Here is a 15,797-nt window from a genome sequence, read left to right on the forward strand (position 1 = left end):
CTAATTTTCTAAAAACTTTCTTATAATTTTTTTAAGTATAAAAATAGACACCGGGGACTGTCTTCTGTCTGTATAGGTTAGTATTTATTTGTCCTTGACACTGTATGGGTGGCATTAAACTATTGTCAAGAAAGATGATTTAAATCTTCCCAGGTGCTATGACATGAAATGGGTTGGAGTTAGGCCGAAGACACAATACAATATTTTGTGTTGTATCTGCTGGATACTTGCAAATCAAAGGCGGTCTCAGCCTTCTAAGTGTCAGACCTACCTGGGTGTCTGCCCCAGCCACCACAGCCTTCATCATTCTGCGAATGTGGGACCAGGGGTTTATGTCAAAACCTTTCATTTTTACTTGCTTTGTTTTTCATTTTGAGTAGTTAAAAATCTCATCAAAATCTTTTGACAATATCATATATGGATTCATGCCAAAAAGATAGTTTTTTGTCCAGTATGTTGGAGTTCCAAAAATGTTGTGGAAGTATGACAGAAATCTTGATTCAAATGATATTTTAGTCAAAATATTTTAAGGACATTTTTCATATGTTTGTATATTTGTTTTTTTCCTGCAAAGCAGAATTTTCTGTGGCATATAGGATTGCACAGAATGTCAAGAATCTACAAAGTGCTGAATGTTTTGTCCAATTCAGCTTTTTCCGTCAGCATGATTAAAACACTAACAACAAAAGCCAACCTTTCATGGTGGAGAAACTTGTATGAAAATTTACATTCTGCCAGCTGCCAAAGCTTCCTTTGGAGAAGGATCTAAGAAAAAAAAAAAATCAGGTTGTTGTTTAAGCCAGTCCAATTTTTCAATCAAATAATGATTAGTTGAATTAGCTTAGGACATGAAATTTCAAGTCTTGAAAAAAAAATTGATTTAACCCCCTCCCTTTTTTCTATGACTTATGATAAACCAATCAATGAAATTGAGCCTAATAATCTAAGCACAATGGCTCAAGATACTGGTGGAAAGAAATGTGCTTTTCTCAGTTCTCAGAGATCATCACAAAAGCCGATGATAGGGAGGAAGGCATGTGAAAATTCTTCAAAGTAAATTAGCCAAATAGGAGAAAAGCATTAATGGCGTTGTGCCCTGTGATGCTCCTAAAGCATTGGGCTTTGCAGATACTCAGTGAAAAAATGAAAGGAAAATACTCATTTCTGGAACTCACTTTGCCATGCCTCATCAGCAGTACCTTTCAAAACCCTACCTGGGAATTGATAAGCAAAACCCCAACTAGTAGTAATCAATTATATGGAAGGTTATGCATCAACCCTCAGATGATTCCGTTTAGATCTGCGTGAAGAGCTGAATGCCAATCAGAATGTTCTGCTGCTCTGAGCTTTGTTGACTGGGGGAAATAAACATTTTTACCTGTGGCAAGAGGCCAGCATCTCATTTTTGGAAGCTAGAAAAAAGATATACAGCTGTACATTTCTTAAAAATGATCTCTTTCAGTAAAATCTACCATATTCAACAAATTTATATGTGAAAATTTAAATATAAACTTCTGCTTATTAAAACATTTAGAGCCCAAATTAAGCCATGGATGCTGGGAATCCTTGCTAACATTGTCTTTTTATACTTTTTTTTTTAATTAAAACTTTCAAAGACATGGTTCTTGAAAATAAATGTGTATACACAGTGTATGTATAGTCTGAATTTAGGAACTATCTGCTGGATGTCATGGCTGAAAAATCTCATTTCAGAGCTTATTGAGAAATTCCTTTTCCCCTAATATTCAATCTGTGCTAAGAAAACATCTCCAAAAAGAAATTTTACAGTTCAGGCTTTTGCCAGAGACTTCCAGACAATCACTGCAGGAGTCCTTGTGGAAGGGCTTGCTGAGCAGAGCCGTTGACGGTTCCCCTTCCATAAAGGTAAGCAGCTTCTTCATTCGGGCGTACACCCTCTGCCCTGGGGAAGCCGGTAGCTGGTGGTGCCGCCTCCAGGTCCAGTGGCAGGGCTGCAGTTGATTTCTCTGCTCATCAGCTACAGCACAGGGTCCTGGTTACATCGCTGGTCCAGAATACCTTGATGGAAGCAGGCCAGTCACATGACCGTCAGACTTCTCTGGGATTTGCTGACAAATCCTGTCTCCCACCAGATGTGAAGGAGGAAGTAGTAGATGGCTTTGACTTCTGCAGGTTCACAAGGGGAACAGGCCTCAGGATAAAACTCTCCGCAGAAAAGGTAGGCACAGCCAGGGTTCCCACGTCACATAACTGAGCCATTGCATCAAGCTTCTGGGGAACCTGTCTACCTCCAGACTCTCATCATGGGAGCCACTGAATCCCCTCAGACATTGAAGTTGGATTTCTCATTAATTGCCACATGAGGGATCTTTGCTGAATCTCAGTCTGGTGACAGGAAGTGAGTGTAGCAAGTCAAAACATTCTAAAATACTGACCTGCCTACAGAGCAGTGAGGACACTTTTAGCCCAGTTATGAAACTGGCAATTCTTGCTGCATGCTTGCAAAATGGTTAATTAAGCTATCTGCGATTACATTTTAGAAAATAGGCCACGTAGCCACCAAGACAGCATTAGGAGACTTGGTAGGAAATGTCTGGAATGTTGCTGGCCAAATTTTGTAGTCTTTTCAAAGGTTTTAAAAGAAAAAAAATACAAATGAAACAAGTGTTGAAGGTGTCCCAAGATGAACCAGGGCCAATAGTCCCTGCTAATACAACAGTCTTAACTGATACAATTATTTTTGAGACTTTCTAGGTAAAATATCTCACCTTAAAACAAGGGAGAAAGCGTTCTTATTGTTACACCATGTTTACTCACATTTTTTCCTTACTATGGACTTTGAGAACAAAACAGCCCAACAGACCAAGTACTGAAAGGGTCATGGTGAGCTGGAACGCCTCCCCTTAGCAAGGGACAGATGTAAACGTCAAGCTCACCCAATGTTTCAGTGAGCTGACAATGTTTTTTACTACTGCGCTGTTACAGTTGTCCCAATTTTCTCCCCTAGCCGCCCCCCCCCCCGGCCCCACCCCGCTGCTCTCAATCCCCGCCCTATGGTCCGTGCCCACCGGTTATTTACACTTGTTCTTTAACTGGGCACTTACCCTTCTTTTCTCCCTTATCCTCTTCCCCGCTCCCCTCTGGTCCCAGTTAGTCAGTTCCTTGTTTCCATGCTTCTGGTTCTATTTTGCTGATTTGTTTGTTTTGTTCTTTAGGTTCCACTTATAGGTGAGATCATATGGTATTTGTCTTTTTCTGCCTGGTTTATTTCACTTAGCATCATGCTCTCCAGTTCCGTCCATGCTGTCATGAAGGGTGGGAGCTCCCTTCTTTCTGCAGAGTAGTACTCCACTGTGTAAATGTACCGCAGTTTTTTGATCCACTCATTTAATGATGGGCACTTAGGCTGTTTCCAGCACCGGGCTCTTGGAAGTAGCACTGCTATGAACATTGGGGTGCACAGGCCCTTTTGAATTAGTGTTTCAGGATTCTTAGGGCGTAATCCCAGCAGTGGGATCGCTGAGTCAAAAGGCAGTTCCATTTTTAGTTCTTTGAGGAAATTCCACCTTGCTTTCTATAGTGGCTGCACCAGTCTGCATTCCCACCAACGGTGCACTAGGGTTCCCTTTTCTCCACAGCCTAGTCAGCACCTCTTGTTTGTTGATTTGTTAACATGGCCATTCTGACAGGTGTGGAGTGGTATCTCATTGTGTTTTTAATTTGCATCTCTCTGATGGCTAGTGATGTTGAGCATCCTTTCATATATCTCTGGGCCCTCTGTATGTCCTCCTTGGAGAAGTGATTTTTTAAATGTATATTTAAAGATAAAAATATCATTTTCTATTATTATACCACTATATTGACTTGTTTCTTATGTTATTTGTTTTTAAATCCCCATTAAATAAAAACATATAATATTTTTTTTCTCAAAACAGGCATAGATTTTGAAGTTTGAGAATATTCTGCTGGAGAATCTGGAAGCTGCTGGGATATATTGTAACAGGGAGCCCAACCAAAAATAATTGACAGACTATAGAACAGTAATGTTTGACAGAGGAAATCATGAGAAATTTAATTTACAAAATAAAATCACTTTAACATTTATAGAACTTGTGTATTTTAAAAGGCAAGAGTAATTGAACTGATTTCCACTTACATCCTCTTTCCTGCCAAATTTTTCAAAACGTGTTTTTTCTAACAAGGATAATACGTGTACCTTGCCTTTTGGGAGCTCCAGGGAGCTCAAAGAATTTTCTTCGTCTTATCTCATTAGTCTTGATTCTATCCCCAGATACTTTATGCACATTCTCCTGCATTTGTAAAATGATTGGAACTCAGAATGGAAAATGACAATGACACCAAATCCCCTGCAGCTCTTTTTTTAAAATGCTGTAGGTAAATATGTGTATGGTGTATTAGTCTGGGTTCTTGCTTGCAAACAACAGAACTCCCACTGCAGCTACTTTAAGCAGAGAAAGGATTTATTAAAAGATATAGAATAGCTCGCCGAAATGCCTGGAGAGCGAGAGATTCTGGTTCACAGGCTGGCCACTCCAAACCTCATTGCTGCAGGGGGGTTTTAAATAGATTTTATTTTTAGAAAACTTCAGATTTAAGAAATACTGAGCAGCTAGTACAGAGAGTTTCTATGTGTCCAGCACCCAGTTTCCCCTATTGTTAATATCTAACATTAGTATGGTACATTTGTTACCAAATAATGAACCAAAACTGATACATTATTATTAACTTTTTTAATTATTAAGTCCATAGATTATTCAGATTTCTTCAGTTTTTACCTAATATTCATTTTCTGTTGAAGATCCCATCCAGGCTTCCACGTTGCATTTAGCTGTCATGTCTCCTTAGGCTTCTCTTTGTTGTAACAGTTTCTCACTCTTCTTGTTTTCAACGACCTTGACAGTTTTAAGGAAAATGTCAGGTATATTGTAGGATGCTCTAATGTTAGAATTTGCCTGATTTTTTTTTTCTCATGATGAGATGAGGACGGTGGATTTTGGGAGGAAGACCGTAGAGATAAATTCTATTTTTATCACATCCTATCAAGGGACCACATTATCAACATGACTTAATAACCGTGTTGATGTTGATCTTGATCGTTTGGCAGGGGTAGCATTTGCCAGGTTTTTCCACTGCAGTGGTACTCGTCCCTGTCCCTCTTTCCATCGTGCACTGCTGGGTTTTTATTTGGCCTGTTTCCAGAGTGGCGAATCAGAGAAGAGCAGAGACAATGCGCCGCGGTCACTAACACAGCCACAGGGTCCCCTGATGGTCCCCTGCAGCCTCCTTCCTATGTTCCTCCTGATGGGAGGTGGGCACCACATCTCCATCGTCACGCACCCTCCGCCGGCCCCTGCATGGTGCCCTGCACGCAGTAGGCACTTGATAAGCCATTGAGGATTTTGACTGAATTGGGTTTCACCTGAGAGTTAATAAAACCACCCACAGGTTTTATAACAATATTGTGCTGGCAGGCGGGTGAGGCTGAGGGCTCCTGACGGAGAGAGCAGCGCGGCTGCTGAGCGCCCGTCCGCAGGAGCGGCCAGGCCCTGGGGCTTGATCTTGATCATGTCTCACTCCGCATTTTACAAACCTCCTTGGCAGAGGCTGATTTAGTCGCACGGGTTTGTTTGATTTCTCTCCAAGTGGCAGAGGTTCTCTCAGGGCCTTCACGTTAGCAGTGGAGTTTATTGTCACAGGAGTCTTAGAGTGAGAGAATCTCCTGGAAGTCCAAGGCCATGACGTGTTTGGGCCAGGCCTTGGAAAAACTGGAACTGAATGTCCCATGAGTAGAAGCCATCATGATCTGGACTTGGGAGGTTGTCTGCTAAAGGCCAGGCCCCCTCTGTCCAGGCTCTCTATGGCTGTCCACTGCGCTGGCTGCCTTACCCTCTACCCCATGTCCTGGATCTTGGTGGCCGCATCTTCCACTCACAGAGCTCTGACAAGTCTGTCACCACCATGGCCCCTGCTCTACCTGCAAATGACGCCTCTGACTTTACTTTTTGCTCTTACCTGGTAAATTCTAGAAACCAGGATTGGCCCAGTCCTCTCCTTATTGGCCAAGACCCCCTGTGACCATCCCTTTCACAGGCTACTCTATGGATTTCGCTTAGATTGGGAGTCCAGCCACCCTTGGCCAACACAGCTGAGGCCCAGAGGGCAGCCAGCAGGGCCTGGGAGTGGGGCAAGTTCCCGAGGTGGGGAGGTGCACGCCCAGCAGCAGGGCCGAGGAGTCAACCCAAAGACATGAAGACAGCTTGCCTAATTTGCAGCTGAAACACAACCCCGAAGGAGTCTCTGACCAGCATGGTGGGGCATGATGAGGTCTTGCCTGCAAACACCTCACCTCCAGTCACGTCCCCACTCCGTTCCCCTTGTGTGAAGGTTCCACTCAGGTCAACCTCTTTCACCAGAAAAAGCTTTTGCAAAATCAACCTATGCTAATTGTCAACTGTGTCTTTCTCCAGACTGTTGAGGGGGTGGGGGAACATGAAGCAATCCTAAAGCTAATGTTTACAGTGACTTCTTGGAAGTAGCGCAATATAGAAAGTAATAAGTAACACCATTAATTAAATAACAGGCTGGGCGGTCGTGGATTTGGGCTTTTCAGCACCGCGTCCGTGCCTCTGCCTCAGCCTCAGCCGCCTCACCCCTTCCCCGCCAGAAGCCCCGCAGCGCAGTGTGGGCGGCGGGGGAGCATCTGTCTGTTCCTTTCCACCTTGCACAGCCTGTTCTTCTGTCAAGTCATTTATTCCCATCTCAGAACCGGGATCACTGTGGGTGCGGAGATGGAGTCAGTGTGCCCACCTCCTGCTCCCTCCCTAGCAGAGGCCTGGAAAGTGCCGGAGAGCAGCCGACTCTCCCAAATCGGGGTGGGGACAGCGGGGCTCGTCACCCTGACCCAGGCTCCAACAGCCCCGACACTCCCAGTCTGGGGTGTCCCCTGTGTGCGCTCGCACACACGCGTGCTCGCACACACACGTGGCAGAGACCCTCTCACCCAGGGTCTTGTATGCAGGGTCACAGGCGGTCACCCGGTGGGTCAAGGCCTCCTTCCTCTTCACTGATTCTTCTGGAACATTCTCAGGGCCACCACCTGGTCTGAGCCCTTCTATGCTGGGTTTCTAGGGTATGGGCTCTTCCCCTGTAACCCTTCCTTCCAACTCTTGAAATCATCATTAAGTTCATTAGTCAGGAAGAAGAAAAGGAAGCCTCAGAAGTAGGGGACAGATGTGGTCTACACCCCAGCTCTTCAGGCCACCCCAGAGTTCCCTCCAACTTGGCCCAGCTCACAGTACTGGCCTCCCCTCCCCTCCCCTCCCCGTGCTGCTCCCGCCAAACTTCCTGAGTCACAGAAAGCATCTGAACTCAATGAATCTTTTCTCCTCCCCCCTCTGCCTGCCATTCCCTCCGCCTGGAATTTTCTCCTAGGCTTCGCCACCCAAAATTCAACCCTCTTCTCAGCCCAGTTCAGGGCTCCAGGACGGACATGGAAGGACAGGAGGAGGCTGAGCCCAGGTTCCCAAAGGGACAGCAGGACCTCTGGGAAGGACAGGAAGGCCGGCCAGCAGCAGGCAGGTGGGAGGCGGGGAGGTGTGGGAGGGGCTCAGGCCAGAATCTGGGAGGTGGGTGTCCTCACCAGGAGCAGCAGCTTTTCACGGAGCCAGAAACAGCCCCCAGGGTATCTCAGGCTGTTCCCTTCTTGGTTTCACCTTACAACCAGTGCGCACCACCGCCCCCCAGGCCTGGGAGCAGCAGGAATGGGGGCCTGGGGTGCCCAGGAGGAGACTTTGACTGGATTAAAAAGAACTGCCCGCTGCAACTGTTGTATGAGGCCACAGCAAACTCAGAATCGGAGGCTATCTGCTTCCCTCTGTCTCCAGGAGCCTGGGGCGCTGTCACCCACTCCTCTGATGGGGACTCATGAGTAGAGCGAGCAGGGCTCCGAACAGTGCCGGGCGCAGAGCGAGCTGCATTATATAAGTGTTTGCTTAAAAAGAACAAGGCGGGGAGCGTCAGCGGGGACGAATGTGCCATGCCTTTCGGTTACAGTTTGGTGTGACATGCAGAATCCTTAATTAGCAGTGATGCAGCTCTCATTCTTCCGGTCACCTGCATTCACCCTGAGGCTGAGGGCCCCTCTCCAGGAAGGGCGCTGTTCAGTTACGGTGGCGGTGGCGGTTACTGGGATGGACACACCCACGTAGGGGTTGTCAGTTCTGGGATGAGAAGACAAGAGACCACTCAGGCATTTGCCTAGTGTGGCCTGGTAAATTTGGAAGTGAACTTTGGTGGTTTTTGTTCTGTTTTAATAATAGCGGTCATGGGGAGGTCCTGCAAAACACATTTCAGCAAACTGGAGTGAATTCACAATTATTTACCATCATCACCAGGTTATGGCAAATGATCAAACATGGCAACTCTCCCAACAGAAAACTCGATAAGCTCAAGAAATATATTTTCAAATATTATAGCTCAGTTTGCTTCCCTTAAAGCCTGGAAAGTAAAATTACAATAAAATCTTGTTTGGGTATAAATAATATAGTTCAACTTAAAAAAAAAAACCACTAAGTGAAAGACAGGCACACTGAGAAAGCTGCGCACGGGAGACAGGGCAGCGCAGAGCCTGCACCTGCAGGGGTGAGCAGCACTTACCTCCTGCTCTGGGGAGGAAGCCAGACTGGGAGGGGGCTCGGGTGGGGTGGGAAGCAGAGCAGGGGTGTGAGGACTGGGGTAGGGAAGACCACCCTCCAATGGAGCGTAATTATATAGGAAATGATGGAGCTGTCCTGTCTCTTCATTGTGATTGTGAGTACATTATTATACACATTTGTCATAAATCATAGACCAGTATATGACATGAATTACATAATACTATATACTATATTATACTATATAATTATTATAGTATATATTCTCTATATAAATATGTATATTTATTTATAAATACTATATAATTATTATACCATGTACAATTTTATATCATCATAATTCTATAAATTCTATTATACTATATAAAGAATAACTGTAAATTGAACTTCAATGAACTGACTTAGAAAAACGAGACATCAGAAGCTGAGGGTGGGTTATCACTGGGTGGCCTGTTTTCTGAGAGCCAAACATTACACTTGGTTCCTGCCCTGGTTCTGTGACCTTCTGTCCCCACCCTGCGATGGGGACCTTTCCAGGCCTGTGTCGGAGAGGCAGAAGCAGCCTCAGGTCTCCTGCAGGTGGCCAGAGGCAGGGCTGTCCTGTGGCTGCGCTTCCACTGCAATGAGGTCTGTGCACAAAGAGGCCCCCCCAGCCCCAAGCCCCTGCTCCTAGTTATGACTAACCCCCAAAGGATCTGTGGCCCAACCTGTGCCTCGCTTCGTCCTCACTCGGTCTTCGTTTCCTCCTGCCCTCGGTACTTACCATAATTTCAAAATTTCTCTCTGTGGCTACACGGCAGAAATTAGGCCCCCAAAGAACTTGCCGGAATTTGTCCTGAAGAAAACAGAGGTCTCTTTGCAGAGACTGAGTTTAGCAGGGGGCATGGTTGGGCTTACGTGCTAATTGTCTTATGATGGGGCAGAAAAAATGAATTCCAGGTGAATCTCAAAAACAAGAAGCAAAAAAAAAAAAAAAGACTACATATATGCTGCCACCAAAGAGGAGCTGAAATTGGTTCACCCAAGGCTCTGGACTCTAGATAACTTGCTCACTTTGGATCTGAAAAAACCACACATTCTCTCTTAGGGGTGTGCGCACACTTGAGTGGGTGTATGCACGTGTGTGTTCACACAGCTGCCTTGCTTGCTTACTTTGCTCTCTAGTGGATACAGATAAGAAAGTCAGTAAAGTTCCTCCTCCTAACTAGAGTTCATCCACACTCTGAATTTTTGCAACACGGAGCTGCCTCCCCTTCAGCTTTCAGTTTGCAAGCAAAGTAAGGGAGGGTTTGGGATGCCTCCCAGGCTTCCCCCACCCTCACCCTGGTGTTGAGAAAGGAACGGATTCCCTGCATGTCCTGAGCAAGAATTTAAGGTGATTCCCACAGGCTTCTGCAGCATAACCTGAAGGGTCCCAGGAAGGCCTCCCAACCCACAGGTTCTTCACATGCTGGGCTCAGGCTCCAGCATGAGCTGCTGGTGGCCGCAGGTTCTGCCTGCAGCACCTTCCTGAAATGCAGATACTCCTGGCAGGGAAATCATGATTCACACAGGCCCCTGGGCTAGTAACCCACCCCACGCGCCCCTTCTCTCACCATTGGCCCCTCCCTGCAAAAGCCCTGGGCCCAGACCCAGGACGGTCAGTGGTGGTGGTTCCCCTTCTCCCATCTCCTTCTCTCGGTCCCTAGACTCCCAGAAGGAAGGGGCGCATCTCTTTAAAGGTGCTGACCCTGTTTCTCCAAATGGGTCTGGAAGCATCTTGGCTGTCCCCTGTGCATCTCGAGCTGGGGCAGGGGCACTGGGGAAGGGGCAGGAGAAGGAGCTAGAAAAGAGGATTCACAAAAGAAGAAATGGGTGAGCAAAGCAGACGATTCCACTGACTTCATCATTTCTGTGTAGGAAGAGTTTCTAAAATGGCTTACTTTTAAAAAACTAAACAGATCCCAAAGCCTTTGCTTTTTATAGAACACCAGTCCCTGGTTCCGAATTAGCAACCCTTAATCTTCCACCGGTCTAGTTCTGAAGTGACTATTAAGCTGCTGGGTTAGGACTTGATGTCAATGCCCGGATCATCCCTGACAAGCCGGGGGAGCAGAAGGGAGGAGGATCGACATGTCGGCTAGAGCAGCAAGTGAGCCTCAGAGAGGCAGGTGGGAGGGAGCAAGGCCAAGTCTCAGGAAGACAGGGGGGAAGGGGGGCCCTGGGCACTGCCAGCCTGGGCCCCCTCCTCCCACGGCCCCGGGGAAAGACCTGCTGATTTAGCATCTTGCTTCTCACATTTACGCTTTGTTTCTTTCTCTTTTTCCCTCCTTTGTGTAGTGAGTTGAGGGGAATCACCTCAGATCAGGGTGTCCTGCCACAATGGTTAGGAAGGATGCATTTTCCTTGCAAATTGGAAGGTTTGTGAAGAAACAGAAAACTCTCAGAAGGATTGGTTCCTTTTGAGGCTATGAGGAAGAATCTGTTCCATGTTCTTCCCTGGCTCCTGAGGGTTTGTTGACCATCTTTGATATTCCCCAACATGTGGACACTTCACGCCAAACTCTAACTTCATCTTCACATGACATTCTTCTTGTGTGTCTGTCAGTGTCCGAATGTCCTCTTTCCGGAAGGACATCAGTCTTACTGGGTAAGGGGCCAACCCTGCTCCAGTAGGACCTCATCTAAATTAAGGACATCTGCAGAAGTTCTGTTTCCAAATAAGGTCATGATCTGGGGGTTAGGTGAAGGGGATTAAGACTTCAACATGTGAATTTTGGGGAGACACAGTTCAACCCATAACATGGAGCAATGGAGTCTTATTTCTCCTGATGCTTCTTCTCGGGCCATGCCGTTCGAGATAACAACTTAAGATGACTCCAGTTTAGACTTGCTGAGCTCTTATCTGTCCACTAACTGTCCTACAGACCTGCTAAGTCCATTCACTTGGCTACAGTATGGTACTCTTTTTTTTTTTTTTTTTTGGTAGAAATAAAGCTAATTATAAAGACTTAGGGTCATGGACATTTATATGCAATACCTGAGACTCTGTCCTTCAGCCACCCTCCCTTGTATTTGCCATGAGACTGGGGTAGAACTGTCCTTGTGTGACTTATTCATACTTCTGCTATAGCCTCTCGTGAAGAGAGGAGATTTCAACAGATGGGCCCTTCAGTCTGTTTCTCATGAACACAGCATTAGTTTAATCATGATGAAAACTTCATATCTATTAATGTCTCTTTCAACCATTCCTAATTCACAGCCTCCCTAAATATTCCAGAGAGCAACACAACAATTTTCTTAAACTAGTTCATCGAGGAGAAACTTAGGAGCCTCTAAAGTTGTGAATTTTGCCCCTTGCTCTCCAAAAATGCTTCTAAGGTTGAGACTGGGCTCTTCTGTGATAGATTTCGATCAAGAAATTGTAACTCAGTTCTAGTCATGCAGGAGGCATGGGTTGGGGCTGTGGGAGAGATTTTCTCTACCTGCTGTGTGACTTTGGGCAACATGAGTCTCTGAGACTCATGTTCAAGGTGTATAAAAGAGAGGAAATAAGACCTCCCTTATCAAGGTGCATGTGGGAATTCAATGAAGTGATATAGGTGGGTGTCAGTGTACAGAGTACAGTGTGAGCACAGAGCAGGCACATGCTAAACACCTGGTGCCTTTCTCCCCTCTGCAGAGTAGGGTCTTAATAAGCATCCAGTCCCCTCCCCCACTACTGATGGGAAGATTGTGGCCTCCCAGCACGAGTTATTTGCATATTTAAATTGTTAATATACAATTGCTTTAGTGCATTTTACATGAGGAACTAAAAATTGTTACAATTATTGATTCCATAATTCTTTCAAGACAAGAATTATCTGCCTCAAAGTTCCATCCATGATTCTTCCTACTCTGCCTGCCACACAGCTGTGCTTGCCAAGTGTTTGTTAAATGAAGGAATGATCTGTGTGTTAGGTCAGGCTGTGTCTGCCACTAAGAGCAGAGAGTCTGACTGCCATAGCAAATGGTCTTGGGGTTCCTGCGTGCTGAGAAGCCCAGAAGTCTGCGATTCTTCCTCGGCTGGACAATGCCCTCAGGGACCCAGCATCATCCCTGTCCTTGTCAGGTTGGCTCTTCAGCTTTAGGCCTCTTTCCTCTTGGTTTCAAAGGGCTGCTGCAGCTCCAGACATCATGTTTACCTTCAACACAGCAAGAAGAGGGAGAAAAGGGGGGCCCAGGCCACGCCTGTGCCTTTTATCAGGAAAGCTAAAGGTTTTACAGTAGTCAGGTGACTTCTGCTTTTATTCAGCAGGCCTCCAGCTGCAAGGAATATATATTTAACTGGGTTGAATGGTAGGTTTCTGCTAATTAGGTAGAGGGGAGAGGTGGATGTCAGGTGGGTTGCTAAAGGCTCTGCCATAGAAACTCAGAATGACCTGAATACAGCCACTTAGGAGAGAGGCAGGAAAAATGGTCTAATTTGTGAAAGTGGGAAACTGACATCATATACAAAAAATATGTATTACTTTCTAAAGCAAAGACATTTTCACAAAATGGTATGATATCTTTTGGGGGCTATTACCTTAATAATTCTGGCTTGTTTATATTTATTTATTAAGTAGTATTGGTGAAAATAAATGAGTTCAACAGGTCCTTTTTTAAATGCCTAGATTTGCCCATTTAAATAAAGGTTGTCATGGCTACCTCGGGAAAAAATACTTTCAAATAATCCAGCTGCCTTTGCCCAAGATATCTATGTGGTGCTTACAAAATTCAGGTCAATATTCATATATAAAAACCCGTTTGATTGCTTTGAAGGCAGTTTGAAGGCAGCTCTCATTTTTCACCTAAAAATGACTTGTTTATCCAAATCTGATCACTCAACTTGCTCTCCAGACTCAGCTCTGAATGACTCAGCTTTTTCTAAAATTCAAATCAACCCTAAAAGTTTGAAGGTTTTTTATTATTTTTTAATGGAATATACTCAAGACAATTTGCCACAAGGTTTGAAAGCAGTTTGAGTGTTAGACACACTGAAATATGCATCTTGCCTCACAAGGTGACTCCCTTTGGGGACCTAGGCATCCTGGAGGCGGTGCAGATGGTTGCATAACCAGGCTGGTTCTCGAGCTGGAGGAGGAGGCTCCCTGTGCCTGCCCAAGGCGAGCCCTGCAGGGAAGGCCTAGCATCCCTCAGGAGCAGGAGTCAGAGGGCAAATCGGTGCCTTGAGGCTCAAAATGATCCCCAAATAAAACCTGAAAGAAGTGAGCATCCTTGTCAGCAGGCTCGGTCCTGACAGACGCCGAGGTGGAAAATGATGAGCTAAGCTGCCTCACTGCGCAAGCAATGGGGCTGGGCAACTCGGCCCACCTGGTGTCGGGAGCTGCTGGCGCGTGGGGCCAATGACCAGGGAAGGTCAACCATGGTAGCACTCCCGAGGGCCCATGTCTGCTACTCTGGTGCTATTTCCATGTGCACAAAGTTTCCTCTGTCATTTCATGGTCCCCTTCTGAGACCCTCAGAGCTCCTGGCCCTCATGTGGGGACCGGCCAACAACAGCAGTGAGAGGATGAGGGTGGCAGTTGCCGGCCAGGACGGGCAGGTTTAGTTGCTCAGCAGGGCAGGCAACATTCTTCTGTCCCCTGTTCTGGTCTCTTGACTCATTTTTTTAAAAATCCGGGTACTGAGCAAGCATGTGCCTTGCTTGGGTGCGTTGGAAGTCACAGCTGCTCCAGGCTTGGAGACTCAAATTAGAAAGATTTTAATTAGTCTTCATGCTGCCAGTGCCTCTTATTCAGTTACTTATTCACTCTCATCCCACAAACATTTATTATGTACCCACTATGTGCCAACCACTAGTACAATGATGCTTAACCATTTGGAAACCAAAGGGATTGTAACATAAATGTCCTTGTTGGCTGAGCCAGAGAGTGCGACCTGGAACCTTTATGGAAACACCATCAAACCCCTGCCTTTAACAAAGACAGATGCTACCTACAGATTTGCAGCCCAGTACAAGTTTATCATAAGCAGCACCTCCATCAAAGGAATCTCAAGGTCTTTAAAACTATTAATAACAGCCTGGGTTCAGCGGTCCACAGGCCGGAAGAACACTTGCCTGGCACCCAGTGCAGTCAGCCATGAGCAGGTGTTAAAGGGACCCTGGTTACGAGGGACTGTTGTGATTCAGTAACCAGGACAGTGAAACCAGCTCACTCATCCAGGAAGAGAGAGGCCAAGGGAAAAATTAACCTGAGAACTAGTCGCATGCCCATGTATATTCATGGACAGAGAATTGAGTTCAGTCCCTCCATCTTGCAAGAAACGGAGGGTTCTCCTGGCACGAGTGGAGAACCTGGAAGCCACCACGCTCCCGGGAACCACCCTGGTTTTCCTGCCTTCGCTTCATCCTGTGCCTTCCCCATGCCTCCTCTGCCCACTGCCAGAGACCCCATCGAGATGGACATTTGACCACAGCCGCACTTCGAATCCCTTAGTGATAAACTTCAGGGGACATCCCTGACATGTAGCATGCCCTGCACAGCCCTCCACGGTCTAAATCTGCTGACTGCTGCAGGGAAACCTCACCCCCTCCACACGCACACGCGCACACACACACACACCCACACACCCCACCCCGCCCCACCCCCAACACTGGCCCAGGCCAGGCTCTCTTCCTCCGCCTTCCTCACCTGCTCCTGTCCTGTCTGACTTCATTCTCAGGCCCTCCAGCACGCTGTCCCCTGGGAACCCTCCAGCTCCTTCCAGTCAAATGCAGTATCTTTCTTTGTGTGCCAAGTTCCCAACACACAGACAATGGGAGACAGTGACCTCTCTTTCTCCCCCTCTGAGGCACTGTGACAGAGTAACAGGATTGCTTTCCAAGTATAAGTGCCCTCTAGACCGTAACTAAATCCTCTGTGATTGGTCAGAGGCCTGTGCAAATTAGAATTGATCAAAAAAAAAAAAAAAAGCACCAGAGTGCTCCAGTGAGCCAGGTGTTGTTCATACATTAGCACACTTAATCTTCGTAACGACCCGTTCAAACAGGTACCATTATCTCAACTACAGAGATGAAGAACGGAGCGGCACAGAGAGGTTAAGTAACTTTCCTGAGGTCACAGAGCTGGTGGCAGAAACTGGATTGAAATCCAGGCATGTCTAGAGCCTAGTCTCTTAACC

The sequence above is a fragment of the Pteronotus mesoamericanus genome, unplaced genomic scaffold (assembly GCF_021234165.1).
Source record: "Pteronotus mesoamericanus isolate MK-2021 breed Mesoamerican mustached bat unplaced genomic scaffold, CSHL_Meso_final contig_50, whole genome shotgun sequence".
NCBI lineage: Eukaryota > Metazoa > Chordata > Mammalia > Chiroptera > Mormoopidae > Pteronotus > Pteronotus mesoamericanus.